Here is a 6,738-nt window from a genome sequence, read left to right on the forward strand (position 1 = left end):
TCCATCTTTTTAGGAAAACCTCTTAAAGGGAGAGTTCATAATATACTATCTCATTTATTCAGGCGCATTCCATTCTATGGGAGAATGTATCGCCCCAATTTATATTTGTATGTAGTGTACATTTAGAAATAAATGATTTACTAGTCTACTGGTTAAGTGTTAGTGAAATTGCCATTGAAACCCAAGTTTAAGTCCTCTTCCTTTCATTTTTTTAATTTTCAGAACTCCCTTGTTTTTAACCCTATTATCGCCCTTAGGGTTTAAAAAACCTAGTATTTAGACGTCTTTTTCCCATTTGTGTGTCCACATTGCCTCCTTTCAAAACCTAGCCTATTTTTCTTTCTTGTAGTTTTCTGTCAACTATTTCTTTTTCTCCTCCCTTTGTGCTACCCCATACCTTACCTCCTCCTATCTTTTTCTTTCTTTCTTTCAGTTGTGCACCACCCTCCATCTCCTTGCACCACCGTCGCCGCCATCGTAACATTTGCACATTGTCGCCCTCCTTTCGCCACCTGCTTTATCATAGCTCTCTCCCCCTTATTCTTTCTCCTCTCATCCTTTTATTTTATTCTATTCAATCATCATATTCTCTACTTGGTTATTGTCGAATCATCTCTGTGCTCAAATCTCTACTAACTTTTTTGTTTCCGACCTATAAGTAATAAGTGTAAGTGTTTTTCATGAGCAGATCTCGTGTTCGAATGTGTGATCATCTCTTTTTTCTTTATTTTCAAATATGTTAATCAGTTATATAGGTTCCTTCTCAAATCTGTTAATGGTCGAATCTAATTGTGTGCTTTTGTGTGTGTTTAACGTTCGAGGTGCAATTCTAGATGCGTCAGACCAGATATGATTTATAAGAGTGTTTTTGTTTCAGAAATATACATCAAACAAAAGAGTAAGTGTTCTTCTTTTATTTAGTAATCAGATCTATATATCTTTTCCAAATCTAGCATAATTGAATCTATTATGGTGTGTTTTGTGTGCTTTGTTCATTCAAATTTCAGATCTGGACGAAATCTGATCAAATCTGTAGCAAAGGAATATAAATTATTAGATCTAGTGTTGTTTGGGCGTACGGATTAAGGTGTGGGTTCTAACAAAATATAGTCTGCATAAGTATTGTCCATAAGTATTTTATGTGTGTTTGGTAGTATCCGAATGATCTATGCCTTAATTGTGACTAACTGAATGCATGCGTGCTTTTGGTGATAGCTGAATGAGATTTGATCCCTCTACTAGGGTTGGCCAAATGTTAGTGCCTCTTTTGACCTAAATTATGTATACTGTTATTCTATGTTTTGTTCCGATTCGTATGTTTTGTGATATTATGGCATAATATTGTTATCATTATTTTGAGCACATGTTTAAACATATTTACTATCACCATTTTACTGAACGCATGATGAAAAGCATGCCCACTATTTCTGCTAAAATTGATTCCATTTTGAAGCATGCCTACTGTATTGATTCTGACTTTGTTATGCCATAGTGCATTACATGGGGATCGGGATGATATGTAAGGAGGAAGTTCTGACAGCTTATCTTCAATTCTAGTGGTTTATCCACATATTTCTAGCAGTTTATCTGCAAATATGAGTGGCTTTTCCACAATGCGGTGTCTAGGGATGGATGAGTTATGGGGCACTCTTACTGTGGTGTGTAGCAGTTGATGGGTAAGAATTTTCTTTGAAATTGAAAAATAAACTGCACTGTTAAATATGACCATGTACATACATGATATAATTTATTTTATTTGTTATACTATGTTACTGTTAGCTTGTTATACTATATTACTGTTAGCTTGCTTGCTAAGACTCACACTGAGCTCTATAGATCACTCTTTAGTTTACTGTCTTTACAAAGAATCCACGAGGTTAGGATTTGGACTCGGCACATGGAGGATCGTCTCGAACTTTTATTTTATTTTAAAAATTACTTTTACTTTAATTTATTAATTTTGATTTGGGGACTGTAATAATTTATTTGGACTGTGGCATGAGTTATTTTTTGGTTGGTTTTAAATTACATTACATGCAAAAATATTTGAAATAGAACAAACTTAGGATTATGCTTAAAAAAGCATGAAACCTGGTTTGAGATATAAAATTGGTTAAAAACACTTTTTTCGTTATATAATTGACAATTGATTTCTGAAAAGATATTTCAATCAAGAAAATTTACAAAGTTTTCAAAAATACAAAATCTTTACAAATTCGTCTTTGGATTTTAAACTAGTTAAATATCAAACATTTTTATTTTTATTTTTTAATTTTAAAATCAACTAAGTTTTCCAAATGACATAAGAGTTTTTACTTAATAACTTCTAACTCAATTTGGCTTAAAGCCCAATAATTTTTATTGAACTAAGAAAATTACTCAAACATATTTTTCATAGGATAAGCAAATGATGTGGCGTCCCAAACCCAACCGAAACGAAATGATCCAAATTCAGAACGTCACATTAGTCACTTACGTGACTCTCCTTACTGGTCAACCAACACACCACAAACTAACCATCACACCCATAAAAAATGCTTAAATAGATTATTTTAAAAAAAAACCTAAATCATGCTTCATTTGTCATAATATAATGAAAATGATCACATGTAAACTTGTCATTTTAAACAAAATAAATGATAAACACGTAAATCGTAAAATTAATCCCACAAGTTTCCTAAGCAATTTATTTTAACCCATTACAGAAAATCGAAGTTTTAAACACAATGACATTTAAAACTCATTTAATTTCAGAACAAAGTTTAAAGACTAAATCGAAATTTTATTCAAAATATCCAATAAAACCATTTTGAGAAATTGAAGTTACCATATTAAAATTCAATATACAAAACCAAGTCATGTAAATTTTCAAAGTGTTCCATTGTAAAATTTGTCTGGACCAATTTTAAAGCTCTAAAAACCATTTAAATCGCCCATATTGTTCATTTACAAACCATTAACAGTTCAAATCTAAAACCCTCTAGATTAGTCCCACATTGTCTTACTTTTTCAGTTGGAAACACATCAAACATACTAAAGATAAATTGCTTTACATTGGATCACTTGGTAGCTCACTTCTCCTCGATTCAGCTATGTCTCTACATTGTTAAACATAAAAGAGTGTGAGCTGTTTCAAGCTCAGTGAATGCTAAAATATTGCGACAAGTAATCACAATATCCAAAGTTAAAAGATACATACAATCACAATTAATCATGATAAGCAATCAAGCCTAATTCATAACATTCACATTGATATGTTGGCACAATGTGATCATGAAGCATATATACAAAATATATTACATAGGATAACTGGATTTCCAAATACGATAAATATAATGTGTAGCATAAAGCTACCACCCTCCAAACACGTTCACTTAAATATGTATACTTACTATTTTATGCGCATTTTCACATATCACACAACTCATGTTCATATCACATTTTAAAGTCTTATATCATATTCAATCATAAACACATGAAATTTTCGTTCTCATCTCAATATACATCATGTAACATATCACATTTCAGCATCATTTGCAAATCATTATTAATTTAGGTACAAACACTAACTCATGGAACTTAGTATAGGTGATTACGCTACCTAAGCTCCCATTTAACACTTTGATTTTTGCATAATTGTAGCACACTAACCCACTCACCTTGTTGATACCTCTTGGACAACAACGTCAACCAAACTTTTCTTTCCCTATCGCCTTGCTCGTGGAAGCTCCCAACGAGTTTGGCACTCTACATTCCAATTAAATACATTACAAACACATTATAAATGACCTCAAACACATTTAAATCATATAAAAAATGCAAACCACAACTCATCTATCATACTTACCGAAAACTAGCTAGTGTTGCCGACAATGTGATTTCACCACTCAAATCTAGTTTCTAAACCTTAATTTTGATTCCAAACACCCTAAATGTTATCTAATTACATATTTAAACCTTCAATTTAGGCCAATTACATGGATCTCATTTTTTTTCGAAAAAATCAAGCTAAACATGTTCATTAAAAATAGGAAAACGCCCAAATCCTTTGAATTCCTTAAAGATCTTTAAATTTGACTTTAAAAACCTTTTAATATGATCAAAATAGGTTGTAAATAACTTTGAAACTGCAATTTACCTTGGTAAAATGAGATGCACTATTTTCAAGCTTAAAATCAAATAATTTATTGATATCTTGAGTTAATCAATTAAAACTCAATCTGAAAAGCTAACACACTTACTCTGATAATGAAAAGTCGGAATTTTTATTGGCATAGCTAGCAGTATGAAAAAAGTTGCATTATTTATTGGCATGTTTGAACAACATATACTGAAGATTTACTTACATACTTTCGAGGATTTTGAGAAAAAAAATCAAGAAATTATAATTATAGAAGAGATTGGATCAAGAAAGGTTAGTTTTCATGAGTCTTAGTGTGATATGCTTACCTTATATATTGATATATGCAATCACAAAAAGATGTTGGCTAACTTTGTGAAGATTTACCTTAATTCTTTGTATCTTTATAATATGGGTAATTGATTTCGTAAAGATATGAGTACTTCAGAATGGATTAAAAATTACTTAGTGAAGTTGCACTCTAGCTCTAAATATTGAAGACTTTTATTTTATTTTATTTTGTTTTGTTTTAAGGTACAGATTTAGAGAGAGCTCAATCGGTTCATTGTGATTAATATTAGTGAGTGGTTTTGTGATATATTCAAACTTTTGTATTTGTGTGTAAATTAAGCTTTCATTGGGCAAAGTCTTAATAGGAGAGTGATTTTAGTTAAATTTATAGAAGCAATGTTACAACTCAGTGAGTGAATTAAACTTAAAGCACATCTTGCACTATTGATTCACAGTAAATTTCATTATGGGCAAGGCTTTATAGACGTAGGAAGAGGTTATTTTTTGATATCCATCTCTAGTTTTCTTACAATAGCCAATTGTAAAATATTGTTAGGTATCCATCTGTATTTTTTGGTCCAATTACAACCTGATGTATATCTGGACAAATATTTAGTTAGAAAAATCAACGTTTCTTTTAAAAACGAAATTTAAACAAATTCACAATTAATACTAAATTTATTTTATTAACAAAATTATGAAAATTTAAACCTCATAATATTAGCAATTCACTTTCATTAAATCAATCCTAAAACAAAGTTAAACACTAAAACATTAACATCGTTACCTTTAAGTACTAAAATATATATATTTTTAAATACTTGTACGACATTGAAAAGAAAAAACACAACCATGTTAGAAATATATATATATATCAAACTTAATCATATCAATATTTTTATTTTTATTTTACCAAACAATAAAAACAAATTAAAAAATTTAAAACTGTTTTGACAAATAAATTTCCTCAATAATATATCTTAATCAAACACAGGATTTAAACCATCAAATTAACGAAGAGTTTCTTCAATAGGCTTGTACGTTTGGGATTAGAAGGAAAGTTGTGGATATAAACATATTGAATATTTATTTTAGAAATAATTATTAAAGAATAGTGTTTCTTTTCAACTTTTTATAGATTTTAAGTTTTTGAAGAATAATTATTGGATATATACGTTTGGGATGTTAACATTTGACTGGTAGAACTACCAATCATAACTAATGGAGTGTCATGTGAATGTTCATTATATTTTCAGTTCTTTCTTTGTGTCAAAACTAAAGGCCCCTAAGGAAAGTTAGTTTATTTTATTTTTAAATTTTAAAAAAAAACAGAAAGAAAAAATAATAATAATCTCATGTTGTCATGTCATGTTAGTCATGATTGGCAATCTTTCCTTTCCTTTTCTTTTTTCTTTTTCTTTTTTAAACATTATTATTTTCTCTGCCTGTCTTTTCTTTCGCTATAATTATTAATTTGGTACCCCATTTTTCCTCCCCAAATAAAGTAGAAGTTTGAGCAAATTTGAAATCCCGAAAAATATATGCTCACATCGAACTGTTGAATAAATTGGGTCCAAGGTTGTCAGATTTCGATTTTTTATTTAATTACATTTACCAATCAAATCATTTAATATTTAAATATTTAATTTTTTATATTATATATTCCTAAACTATGGTTCTCGATTGATTCTAAATTTTAAAGGGTTCTGAGTACATTCTTAAACTATTGATATTATATCAATTAAGTCATTCTATTAGTAAAATTATTTATTTAACCACTATATGTTACATCAGATCTTATGTGATATAATTTAAAATGAAAACTTTAAAGAAGAATAAATATTGTAAAAAAAATAGATGTAAAAATCTTGGATTTGAGGTTTTTGAAACTTTCGAAGAAATTATCGTTCACTCTCTCTTTTTTTTGTTTTATTTCTTTTTAGTTTTTAATTTTAAAAGTTATGCAACGACATTTAAATTTATTTAAATTTTTCATTTTTAATTATGTCACATAAGATGTTACAGGTCATTGAATGGTTAAATTAACAGTTTCAATAATTGAATGATCTAATTGATATAACAGTGATAGTTTGGAGATATAATCAGAACACTTTGAAGTTTGGGAACTAATTTAGAACGAGGGTCATAATTTGAGGATGCTTGATGCAATTAACTCTTAAATATTAGATATTATTAATTAATCATCAATGAAAAGTTCTATTTGGCTTAATAATATATTATTAGAATAAAATCAAGAGGTTTGTTAAAACAACAAGGTTATATAAGGTCTTGAATATTATAATGAAGGTAATTCACATAATATGATT

The 6,738-nt window shown here is 29.0% G+C and overlaps 1 long non-coding RNA gene across 1 annotated transcript; it reads left to right on the top strand.

Annotated features, from left to right (window-relative positions):
• The first annotated feature begins 285 nt into the window (after positions 1–285).
• Positions 286–1,973, top strand: LOC121221170 (uncharacterized). The gene is made up of 3 exons (XR_005918644.1): positions 286–667; positions 834–898; positions 1,493–1,973. It is a non-coding gene; the product is annotated as an uncharacterized lncRNA (long non-coding RNA).
• Positions 1,974–6,738: the final 4,765 nt, after the last annotated feature.

The sequence above is a fragment of the Gossypium hirsutum genome, chromosome D09 (genome assembly GCF_007990345.1).
Source record: "Gossypium hirsutum isolate 1008001.06 chromosome D09, Gossypium_hirsutum_v2.1, whole genome shotgun sequence".
NCBI classification, from domain to species: domain Eukaryota; kingdom Viridiplantae; phylum Streptophyta; class Magnoliopsida; order Malvales; family Malvaceae; genus Gossypium; species Gossypium hirsutum.